Source organism: Budorcas taxicolor, chromosome 12 (assembly GCF_023091745.1).
Source record: "Budorcas taxicolor isolate Tak-1 chromosome 12, Takin1.1, whole genome shotgun sequence".
NCBI lineage: Eukaryota > Metazoa > Chordata > Mammalia > Artiodactyla > Bovidae > Budorcas > Budorcas taxicolor.
Genome location: NC_068921.1, coordinates 29,426,769 through 29,439,865, shown reverse-complemented (window position 1 = coordinate 29,439,865; position 13,097 = coordinate 29,426,769).

Sequence of the window (13,097 nt, the reverse complement as noted above, 5' to 3'; positions counted from 1 at the left end):
TAGAATGCTGGGCCTTATATTCCCAGGGAGGCCTCAAATTACACAACACCTCAGTAAACGCACTTGGCACCCTAATCTCTGAAACTCACTTACTAGTTTAAAGAACAAAATCTATGTCTCAAAACAGTCCTCTTTGAAATTTGTATTTCTTGTCAAAATTTAGCTTGAGGAGAAATACTTCCTTAATTTCAGTTTCTTAAATTATCCTACCTGTTTTAATTAGAGATCTACTTAAATCTTTGATTTCATAACTCCAAGTTATTAGACTGAATGAAAGTGAGTTTTTATGAAACAAACATTAAGACTCATTACATTAATATCACTACATTATATAGACTGTTTTACGTATATACTAATTCACAAAAATGAAAAATGAGCTACCAGGTCCATTTACATGTAGGCAGTGGTGTGCTTTAAAACTTTAATGACTGGCTTTCCAGATAAAATTCCTTACTTGTAGAATTTGCCAGTTTCTGTGGTGTAAATACTCCCGTTATATCTGATTTCAAATCACCAAATGACATCACTGGACATGGAGTTAGAAAGAGATGTGAAAAAACAGTGTCTGTGTGCCAGCTCCTATGTATGCACATCTCCATCAAAAGGTGTATCCTAATTCTTTTTATTCGAGAGATTTTTCATTATGCGATTATTACATCACAGCAAACACTTTAGAGACTGATTAGGTAATTTGGAGTTCTTTCTGATTCATACGAATTTTGAAGTTGCTTTTTCTGTTTCTATAAAAAATGTCACATGAATCTTGACAGGGACTACAATGAAGTTGCAAATTGTTTTGTGCAATGTGGGCATTTTAACAATATTAAGTTTTTCAACCCATAAATGCAGGATGTCTTTCCATTTGTTTGTGTCTTCTTTAATTTCTTTCATCACTGTTTTGCAGTTTTCAATGTAAAAGTCTTTCACCTTCTTACTTAAGATTATTCTGAAGTATTTTATTCTTTTTGATGCTGTTATTTCTTCTCAACACAGTTTTGGCTATTCAGAATTATTTGGGATCCCATTTGAAAGCTTTTCCTTTAAGATCAGTAGCAGGCAAGGGTGCCCACATTCAGCACCTCTGTTCAATATAGTGTTGGAAGTCCTAGCCAGAGCAGTTAGGTAAGAAAAAAGAAATAAAAGGCATCCAAATTGGAAAGGAAGAAGTAAAATTTTTCCTGTTTGCAGATGAAATGATCTTTTGTATATTAATAGATATTGATATATAATATGTATATATTATATGTGTAAGAACTCCACAAAAATCTGTTAGAGCTAATAAATGAACTCAGTAGAGTTGTAGGATACAAAATCAACATGCAAAAATTTGTTGTATTTCTGTAGAGTAACAATAAATTATCTGAAAATGAAAGTAGGTAAACAGCCCCACCAGCAAAGTGTTGGTCACGACTGAGCGACTGAACTGAACAGTAATTAAAAACAGTACAGTACTGGCATAAAGATAAGACAGATGGATCAATGAAAACATAAGACCTAAAACCATAAAACTCTTAGAAGAAAACATAGGATAAAAGCTTTTGGTCTTGGCAATGCTTTCATAGATATGACACCAAAGGCACAGATAACAAGAATACAAAGCACAAATAAGAAAATGAAACTACACGAAAGGAAATAAAAGTGAAAAGGCAAACTATGAAATGGGAGAAAATGTGTGCTAATTATATCCGATAATGAGTTAATTTCCTAACTATATAATGAACTCCTACAACTCAACAGCAAATAACCAATAACTCAATTTTAAAAAGTGCTAAGGACTAGAACAGACATTTCTCCAAATACCAAAAAGCATACAAAAAGTCACTCAACATCACTAACCAGGGAAATGTAAGTGAAAATCACAATGAGTTACAACCTCATACTTCTTAGGATGACTATTAAAAAAAAAAAAAAAAGACAAACAGCAAGTGTTGGCAAGGATGTGGGAACTCCTATACTCTGTTGGTGGGAATGCAAAATGGCACAGTTACTACAGAAAACAATATGGATATTCCTAAAAAAATTAAAATTAAAAGTACCATATGATCCTGCAAACTTACTTCTGTGTGTTTATCCAAAAGAACAAAAATCAGAATCTCAAAGAGATACTAGTGTTCCCTCATACACTGTAGCACTATTCATGCTAATCAAGATGTAGGACTTAAATAGACTTAAATGTCCATTGATGTATGAATGAATTGAAACATGATATATATATACACACACACAATGGAGTATTATTCTACCTTAAAAAAGAATATTATTCCACCTTATTTTTTTTAAGATGGAATGTCATTCTACCTTAAAAAATACTATTATGCTACAACATGGATGAATCTTGAGTCATTATATTGAATGAAATAAACAGGTCAATCCAAAATAGGTAAAATCAAAATGGCATTTGTTTGCTCACATCACTGGTAAAGTCATTTTGTAATTTCAGGCACAGTTTGATGAAGATGTTCAAAAGATGTCATCAAGTATTTCTTCCTCTCTTACACTCTTTGTCCTCTCCCTCTGTCTCCGTTTCTCAGCTCTATTTGACTCTGCTTGTCATCACCTAATTGGAGGTCAGGCTCTGTATAAAATGATGCTCATGACTGCTCAGCAGTTCTTTAAGGTGATGGTCTCAGAAAATGAGATCTCTCCTCCCTTGTCCCTTATTCTCAGCATCTGAATCAATCCCAGAATCATCCCTGTTGGATGAGATGCTCACTCCCATACTGGAGGAAACGGCTGTGCCCATGGAGATAGAATATTCTACTGGCCAGTCTGAGTCATGTGCCCATACTGCCATAGTCCTAGGGAATTGTTATACAATGCCAATACTGCTGCTACTAGTATCAGGTCACTTGTGTCCACAATCTCAATCAGGAACAATTTGGCCATAGAAATAAATTCCTTCATATCAGTAAACTGATAAAAGTATCAATTGTATGTCAAAAATATCAAGAATATACATATGTGCTGGGAGGGACCTCAGAATAAAAATGAAAATACCGATGATACTTTAACCAGACTTTGATGTTTATTCTGTAATCATCAAAACCCTTTTACTAAAAAACAAAACAAAACAAAACAAAAATACAAAAACCCTTTTACTATTGTGACTGGGCATAATGAATTTCAACAGAAAAGTGGGAATATGATGTTGGTGCTACTTAGTCCTAGTTTACAATTAGACTGTATTTTAGAGCTCAGTTATCAATCAGATCTGTACATCTCACCAAGTATTTTCAAAGGAGGAGACATTAGTGAGCAATACATTAGAACTGGAAAGGAAAAGTAACTCAGGTTCAACATCCCTCTTCCGAAACCCTTGGTGCCTTCATATTAGGATTTTTTCATCAGTGTTCTAAAGCAGCATCAGTAATCAGATACATTAATAACTCTGCATAGAAAATGCATGAATATTTATACAAAGTGGGGATGAATAAAGACCAACTATAGCCTCATGTCAGCTAAGGTCAAATTTCCACAGCCAAATGAGCTACAGTGGATTTATGTTGATGTATGGCAAAACCAATACAATATTGTAAAGTAATTAGCCTCCAATTAAAATAAATAAATTTAAATTTAAAAAAAAGAAAAAAAAGATTTTCAATTTTTGAGCTTTATTTTTTAAGTCCTGGAAATGCAGATAAGAGTTGGAGAACCTACACTGAAAAGGACTTTGTTTTTCAAAAGCTCTACATTGTCATTGAGTGATTTTCTTCTGGGCTTTTATAATGGGATCTAAAATGATTGTAAATGCTATAATTAACTTCCATTATCAAAAAAAAAAGCAAAAAAAAACCACACTTTATCCTTTAAGGCCATCTAGCCTGTACAAATAGTAATATACAGAAAATTAGAACTAAAAATTACGCACATTTTCAGCACATCAAAATCAGAACATCAGTGTGGTGAAGATTTGCAGTCAGTTCAGTTCAGTCGCTCAGTCGTGTCCGACTCTTTGCAGCCCCATGGACTGCAGCATGCCAAGCCTCCCTGTCCATCACCAACTCCTGGACTTTACTCAAACTCACGTCCATCGAGTTGGTGATGTCATCCAGCCATCTCATCCTCTGTTGTTGCCTTCTCCTCCTGCCCTCAATCTTTCCCAGCAGCAGGGTCTTTTCTAATGAGTCAGTTCTTTGCATCAGGTGGCCAAAGTATTGGAGTTTCAGCTTCAGCATCAGTCAGTCCTTCCAGTGAATATTCAGGACTGATTTCCTTTAGGATGGACTGGTTGGATCTCCTTGCAGTCCGAGGGATTCTCAAGAGTCTTCTCCAACACCACAGTTCAAAAGCATCAATTCAAAAGGTTAAGATTTTGACTATCTATAGTTCCAAAGGGAGACTGTTGAAAAGCAGGAAATTATCTGTGACTATGTTGTGTTTTGTAGAGAAGGAAATGGCAACCCACTCCAGTGTTCTTGCCTGGAGAATCCCAGGGATGAGGGAGCCTTGTGGGCTGCTGTCTATGGGGTCGCACAGAGTCGGACACGGCTGAAGCGACGCAGCAGCAGCAGCAGCAGCAGAAAAAGTCATCTAGACTTTTATTTGAAGCATTAAGCCATTCTGAAGCAATAAGTAGGACTGTCAGAAAAGTTCTGTGTGTGCAGTTAAAGAACATCAGTCAGTTTAACAGGTAACAACTGAAAGATCTAGATAAAATCCCTCGCTTAATGATTCTTTTTTTTTTTTTTTCAGTGTAACTCAGCTCTCCCACTGGGGAACTTTATCAAATATATATAAAGCAAAAAGAACAATTCTTGGCAGTGAAATTTTATCAACTGCTTCTAAACAATTTTGTTAAAGTGATGTGGGGCCATTTGGGGCATTTTTCTGAACTTCCAATATTTAACAAATATATCAGCTTGACACTGAGATAGAAGTCACGTCTAGAGAAGCTGCTATGTTCTTTGAAAGAAAGTTCACTTCAGTAGCTCAGTCGTGACCGACTCTTTGGAACCCCATGGACTGCAGCACGCCAGGATTTCCTGTCCATCACCAACTCCCAGAGCTTACTCAAACTCATGTCCATTGAGTCGGTGATGCCATCCAACCATCTCATCCTCTGTCGTTCCCTCCTCCTCCCACCTTCAATCTTTCCCAGCATCAGGGTCTTTTCCAAGGAGTCAGTTCTTCACATCAGGTGGCCAAAATATTGGAGTTTCAGCTTCAGCATCAGTCCTTCCAATGAATATTCAGGACTGATTTCCTTTAGGACAGACTGGTTTGATCTCCTTGCAGTCCAAGGGACTCTCAAGAGTCTTCTCCAACACCACAGTTCAAAAGCATCAGTTGTTCAGCGTTCAGCTTTCTTTATGGTCCAACTCTCACATACATCCATACATGACTACTGGAAAAACTATAGCTTTGACTAGATGGACCTTTGTTGGCAAAGTAATGTCTCTGTTTTTTAATATGCTGTCTGGGTTGGTCATAGCTTTCCTTCCAAGGAGCAAGCATCTTTTAATTTTATGGCCGCAATCACTATCTGCAGTGATTTTGGAGCCCCCCAAAATAAACTCTGTCACTGTTTCCATTGTTTCCCCATCTATTTGCCATGAAGTGACAGGACCAGATGCCACGATCTTAGTTTCTGAATGTTGAGTTTTAAGCCAAATTTTTAACTCTCCTCTTTCACTTTCATCAAGAGGCTGTTTAGTCCTTCTTTGCTTTCTGCTATAGGGTGGGGTCATCTGTGTATCTGAGGTTATTGATATTTCTCCTGGCAATCCTCTTTCCAGCTTCTGCTTTATCTAGCCCAACATTTTGCATGATGTACTCTACATATAAGTTAAATAAGCAGGGTGACAATATAACAACCTTGCCATACTCCTTTTCCGATTTGGAACCAGTCTGTTGTTCCATGTCCAGTTCTGACTGTTGCTTCTTGACCTGCATACAGATTTTTCAGGAGGCAGGTCAGGTGGTCTGGTATTCCCATCTCTTGAAGAATTTTCCATAGTTTGTTGTGATCCATGCAGTCAAAGACTTTGGTGTAGTCAATGAAACAGAAGTAGATGTTTTTCTGGAACTCTCTTGCTTCCTCCATGTTCCAGTGGATGTTGGCAATTTGATCTCTGGTTCCTCTGCCTTTTCTAAATCCAGCTTGAACATCTGGAAGTCTCGGTTCATGTACTGTTGAAGCCTACTTGGAAATTTTTGAGCATTACTTTGGGCGCGTGTGAGATAAGTGCAATTGTACAGTAGTTTGAACATTCTTTGGCATTGCCTTTCTTTAGGATTGCAATGAAAAACTGACCTTTGAAAGAAAAGTGTTTAAATTCCAAACTGAAAACTGGGAAGATGACTTTTGGAAAGCAAACATGTCAATATATGAGACTTTAAAATATTTAAACCCCTCAGCCAGAAATGATAAAAATAGACAAAGGTAGGGAGACAAATAAAGAGAGATGCTCCTCCTAGTGTTATTTATAGTAGCAAAAAGAGCAAACAGCCCAAACACAACAAAAGGAGAAGGCTTTTATAAGCATTATGTTCATCCCAGGTAATATAATACAGTTATTAAAAGTCATCTGCAAAAATCAAAACAGGAAAAGACTCATAATGTCAAGTAGAAAAAAACAGAACCCAGAATATATAATAAAGTGTTACTTTAGTCATCAATTTTTCCCTCAGTTCTGGACTATTCCCACCAGCAAACACACCTGCTCTATTAAAATGACCCACTTGAAAAAAAATCCCATAAGCATCCACATCAAGCTCCTTAATCATTTCTCTGCTCCCCTTCACAGAAAATTTTCTTCAAAGCACTATCTGAATTTGCCTTCTCTCCGGAAGCTCCTCCAATCTGGATTTTGCTTTCACTGTTCCACCAAAATCCACGCCCTGTCCGCTGTCAGCTCCACTCCTCAGGGACACAGCCCACCAGCAGTGTCAGACACAAGGGCTAAGTTCCTCCTCCTTGACTTGCTCTCTCTTCTGGGTTCTAGAACTTGCTGTCTCAATCCTCCTACTTTACTGGCCAGCCCTTCTCAGTCTCCTATGCAGCATGAATGCTCTTTACCGTCTGTCTTGCCATCTAAACACTGCAATGCCCTGGGGATCAGTCCTCCAGCTTCTTTTCTAATAAACGTACGTACTTCAGTTCATTGGGTCTTATGACTACTAGTGCCACCTAGGTGATGGTTCTCTCCATGACTACATGACATCTCTACTTATAGCTTCTACTTCCCTGACTAAATCTGATTCTCTCATGGTCTTCCCCATCTCAGGGAATGGTTTCTAATTGCTCAGGCCAACAACTCTGGATTCATTCTTGTCTCCTCTTTTCCTTATACCCCAATATCCAAACCATCCGGGAAGTTGGTTTCTCTTCCCAGTTTTGGATGTGTTTGACTTTCTACTTTCAAACCACCCCCACCAAATCTTCCCACTCTTCTCACCTGCACCACTGCCTTGCAGGTGCGAGCCCAGCCCCTTACCTCTCACCTATTCTTTATGATATCCTCCAATGGATGCCCCTCATTTCCTGACCTCGTCCTCTCTTGCTCTCTCCTGAGGTCCTTTCCCAGAGATGCCACAGTGATCTTTGGAAAGGTTAAGTCAAATCATGTCTTTGTTTCTCTGCTTAAACACTTAGACCTCTTCCCACCTGCACCTGATATTGTGGGTTGACATGCAACATTAACTCTGAACTTCTCCAGCACACAGGCCTTAAAACTACCTTGCGGTGATGTTCTGGACTGTGTTAGATTCTGCAGGTTAGGGTGAAGGCAGATCTGACACAGAGGCTGTCAACAACGGCCACTCCTTCCCTGCTGCCGGTAGAAAGCACTGTCATGGGTGTGTTTTCTTTTTATTGTGTTTTCTGCATGGCAGCTCAGCATCGAGGGACCAGTGTGCTGGATGCAGATGGGCAGGTGCAGAAGCAGCAGCTTCTGGTTCCCTGATTCCAGTGCTGGCCATGTGCTCCAGAGAAGAGCACCTGCAGCATCAGTGAGCCCCCGACTCCCTACCTTCCTGACCCTGGCAGAAGAGCAGTGTCCACAGCATGCCCTTGTGCGGGAGTTTTTCTGGAAGGTATACTCCCAGAGACCCACTGAGAACCCATTCCTCCAACCCTTCCAAAGATTTTATAAGCACCAAATCCACTGACTTGTATCTTCTTTTCACAGGTGCCTCAGTGGTAAAGAATCTGCCTGCCAACGCAGGAGATGCAAGAGCCATAGGTCCTAATCCTGGGTCAGCAAGATCCCCTGGAGTAGGAAATGGCAACCCTCTTCAGTATTCTTGCCTGGAAAATCCATGGACAGAGGAGCGTGGTGGGCTATAGTCCATGGGGTCACAGAGTCGGACACGACTGAGCACACACATAGCACTTCTTCAATAAGCTAGAGATTTCCATTCTCTGAAAGTAAATACAGCATCACAACACAGTCAGTTCCCAAATCCTTACTCTCACTCATGTGACTCTATGTCACCCCTCTGGCCTAAGACCTTCTATGGTGCTTCTTGCACATTCTACTCCAGAAACACATACAGAAAAATAAGCATACTGTTAAAACAGAACAATTGAAGATTCAGCTACTGAGTTTCATTCTCAGTCACTTAACAAATACACCAATATCCACAGTTTTGTCATAACCTCCAGGAAACCTAGACCATTCCCATCTAGAAGGGTAAAAGGTAGGTTCTAGATCCAGGGGTAGAACTGAATCGGTGAGTGTGGTGAAGGCAGGTCGGGGGAAAGGGGAGCAGAGGATGCTCCCGGGAAAGTAAACAGGACAGATAACGCAGCTGAGAGCCCTGGCTGCTGAGGGAAAGCAGCAGGGGCACGGGCAGGGAGGCGAGAGGAAGCTGGTGGGATCCAGGAGCAGCAGCCTGCATGACGGCGGCAGGGGAGCCGCAGAAGGAACGGTGAAACAAGGGGAAGAAATGTGGAGGCTGCGGTCTTCGCCAGTGTGGCCGAAATTCCGCCGCCTTGCACATCCATCCCCTCTTGCCTCCATGAGGATTCCCTTTTTAGACTGGAGCATCATCACGCACATCAAGACTCCAACCTGGGCTCAGTCGGGCCAGTGAGGGTGGTGTGGAAGCTTCTGGAAAGGAATGAAGTGAACCCTTTCCCTCTCCCCGCTGTTACTTCCTTCCCCACAGGAGAGGCCGTCTTGGCCCCTGAGGCAGCTCAGGAAGGCGGGTGAAGAGACACAGAGGAGCCTGCCTTGTCTCCTGCCTCTGGAATTTTCTGTTCTTGTTTTGAGTTGCATGTGAGGAGGATATAAAGCCCTGTGAGGTTTTAAGTCACTGTTACTTTGGGATTTCTTAAACTTCCCAGCTGAACCTAAACCTAACACAATGAGACACCGAGTTTAAAGATTTCTGAAGTGGACCCTTGTCAGGATGTCCAGGCCCTGGCTGTGAGCACAAGAAGTGTTAAGTATATTTCCAACTATGCAAAGTTTTCAATTAGATTAAAATCTACGCTCCAGTAGCTTTCATTAGTTTCCTTAATCTTTCCCTAATATGTCATGCCAAATAAATTTAGGTTTATTCTTTTCCCTGACACCTGAAAGCAGCAACTGGGCCCCAAGTCATCCTTTTTACAGGCTGCCCATTCCCTGGTTTGTGGAACTCTCCGAGTGCAAAGCTCTGCATCTCTGCACCATCCTGCCTGAAACTTCCTCTGTACACGGTCCAGTGAGCCCGTTTCCACCTTTGAGAGTGAGGTCTGGACAGGGACATGGGGTACAGGCGGGTGTAAACAGGCTATTTTCTCCTTCCCTCCAGGTGACATGCTTCTATTATTTCTGTTTCTGCCTTTTCCAGCAGAGACAGCACATTTTCCATTCACATGAAACCAGTTTTGACTGGAATGTGTGTCCTCTCCACCCAAAATGCTATTAAAGACATCGTCCCCAATTTCTACTTAAGTAGTTTTTATATTTTTCAAATTCAACTGCACAGTCTCATGAAGCCAGCTCCATTAAATTTCACCTTGTAAGATCTGACTCACTGCTTCTGCCCAAGGAGTTTTCTGGAAATCTAATTCTCACACCCATCCCCTCTGGGTAAGCCTCGTGCTACTGGCACCTTTGATAGGCCTGTTCTCTGGTTCTTCATCTAAACCTTGAATCAAAAGATTCAACAATAACAACCAAAACAGATTGAACAAGACACCCTGTTCCTGGACAAGGGCCTTCCTCCCAGCTGTCATTCATCAACCAACTCAGAGTTTAGAGACTCTAATTTGCAGCCAGTGATTGTTCTCCTGATTGTATTCAGGATTCTTTAGCACAAAAAAAAGGAAAGCTTAAGAACTATTCCTAAAGGAAATCATTTGGCCACTCAAGGGTTTTTGGAGCTGCTGGGAGCTATTGACTCCATGTCTGAGTGTCCCCAGAATTCTTACCCCAGTATGTGGAGGCAGGGCCTTTAGAAGGTAATCAAGTTTAGATGCGGTCACGAGGGTAGAAACTCCATGATGGGGTTAGTGCTCGCGGAGTAAGAGCAAGATACCAAAGCTTCTGTTCTCTATATTCTCTCTGTGAATATAGCAAGAAGGCAACCACCTACAAACCAGGAAGAGAGTCCTCACCAAAAAATCAACTCTGTTTCCTGGACCTTGGACTCCCCAGTCTCCAGAACCATGAAAATATCTATTGTCTAAACCACTCAGTCTGTTACAATGGTCCCAAACTGACTAACAGAGGATTTCCAACCAGTGACCTTCTCAAGGTGCCTCTGGCTCTCTATTGTCAAACCTCTGACATGTCAAGGTCGTTGGGAAACTGTCCCCTGTGACAGTGATGCACGTATTAAGACAGGGTACTGAATGACATGCCTGAGTCCTGCAGGAGGCCCGGGGCACGGAACGTATGCCCACATAGGGGAGGCAGTTGTAAAAGCTCATCCTATTTTAAGGCCTCACTCTGGAACTGTGCCAGTGATCACAGGAATGTGCCCAGAATTTCTGCCTCTTCGTTTATATGCCACATAGATTTGGATTCTTGTTCCTACTTTGTATTTCTGCCAAGAGAAGCCAACTTAGGCATGTTTCGAAGGGTGTGGAATTTCAACTTCACTAGCCTTTGTAAGGGAAAAGCATTTGAAATTTACACAGATAAGGGACAGAATGTTAATTTTTGTCCTAGAAATAACTTTCATGAAGAAAAACAGTTGCCTTTTCAAAGGCACTTATTCTACCCAAGCATTCTCTGTCTTTTAAAATGCTAAAGCTGTTGAACTTTCTTATTTTGACACTGGAACAAATTTAATCTCATACACAGAGGCCTTGAACCCAAGGAGACTTCAAGGTGGCAGGGTGAGGAACATACCTTCTTCACTGGCTCTTGGGGCATTCAGGCAAAAGAAGGTACGTGGGATGAAAACTAAGAGGCTGATAAGGACACATCCTAGTTCTGTGTCCTCAAACAGTTGAGAGCATCTGGGATCCAGAAGCTGATCCGCTGACTATATCCCTATTCTAGGGCCCTCGGGACAGATGGGTAAGTGGCTCAGGCACAGAAGAGCTGGGCAGGAGATTCTCTGATCTGGGATTCCCTCTGGAACCCAATCTGGTACCAACTGTGATCCCAGCCCAAGGCTATGCTGGGTGGAACCATTATTCAGGGCTTTCTTTCATGTAAACTCCCCCGGAATCTCACCTTAAGCTCCTCTCAGGTCACATGTATCCTCTGGTCTCCCAACAAATACTGAGTATGGCTGTACCTCACTCTGAACCATTCAAGCCAGTCAACTGTCAGCTGCACAGATTTACTAATATGACCTCATTTAACAGAAGCCCTGTGAGGTGGCTATGATGCAGGACGTGAAGGTCATATTGGTGAATCAATAGGTCTTCTCAAGGTTACCCAACTAGAAGCAGACAAGCAGATGAGCCAGGACTTGGAGCCAGGACTTGAACCCAGGAATGCCTGCCCCCAATCCTAGTTCCTTTCACCACACATGCTGCCTCCACTTGCTCTGAGCAGCAGGATTCTTCCATTTCAATTTTGCTCCTGGAATCTGGGGGGTCAGAGTAACCTTGAGAAGCAGAGATGTGGCCTAAAATATCTGTCTGGTCCTGCCGAGCATTTCTTTCTGACTCATGCATGCTTCCTTCTGAATCTGCTCACATAACACAACTACCTCAAGGTCTGTAATCTTTGAGCTTTGACTCTGACCTGACCTGGAGGATGATTCTGCTAAGGGGGAGACAACCTGCTCCACCTCAAAGGGAATATGAGATTCTTTCAGGTTCATACACATTTGTAGTTACATGTGACCATTGGCTTGGTCAGTGTGCTGGCCATGGGTGAGTGGCCCCCCTCCCTTCCAGAATGCCAGCACCAAAGGAAACTGGGATCAATGTGAATGTGGGTTGAAAGTTCAAACAGAGACATTATATCAATGCACATTTTTTCATGGCATATCGGTATTTTGTTCTGAAAAACACTGAGCACCTTCTGACAGAACCATACAGACAGGCATTAATTTCTGCAGTTGGGCTCCAGGAATAAAAACAGCAAATCCAAATGCTGAAAGAGGCAGTGGCTCCATGAGGCATGGCTGAGCCGATAGGCTCTACCCGCCAAGGAGACAGAGTCCTGGACAGTCTGAGCGGTCTTCCTGTCTCACAGTGATTCTGCTGCTCCTGTCAGATTTCCTTGGACCTAGAGCTGCATTTTTTTTTTCATTCGTCAAAATCTATTTTAAATGTTAACCAAAGGGTTTGTGAATTCTCAAAAACCTCGCTAAAAGATGAATATCAGAAGTTTTAAGGAAGGAGACATTACCAGTCACATTCAAATGGTTTCAAAATACATGGTGGGAAATGCGAACAGAAAATCTCATATGAGTTTCGAACTTGAAACCTACAAAGTAGATCCAGCATGATAAATCAGACAGAAGAGAATTAGCCCAGCTTTTCCAAATCCTGATTAAAAATAGGAATAAATCCAAACTTGGGAACTGTCTTCATTGCTCGGGCTGCCATAACAAAGTACTATAAATTAGTCACTTAAATGACAGGAATGTATTGCCTCACAGTTATGGAGGTTAAAAGCCTGAAATCAAAGTGTCAGAAGGATTGGTTACTTCAGAGGGCTGTGTGGAAGTTTTTATTCACCACAGTATTGAAAGTC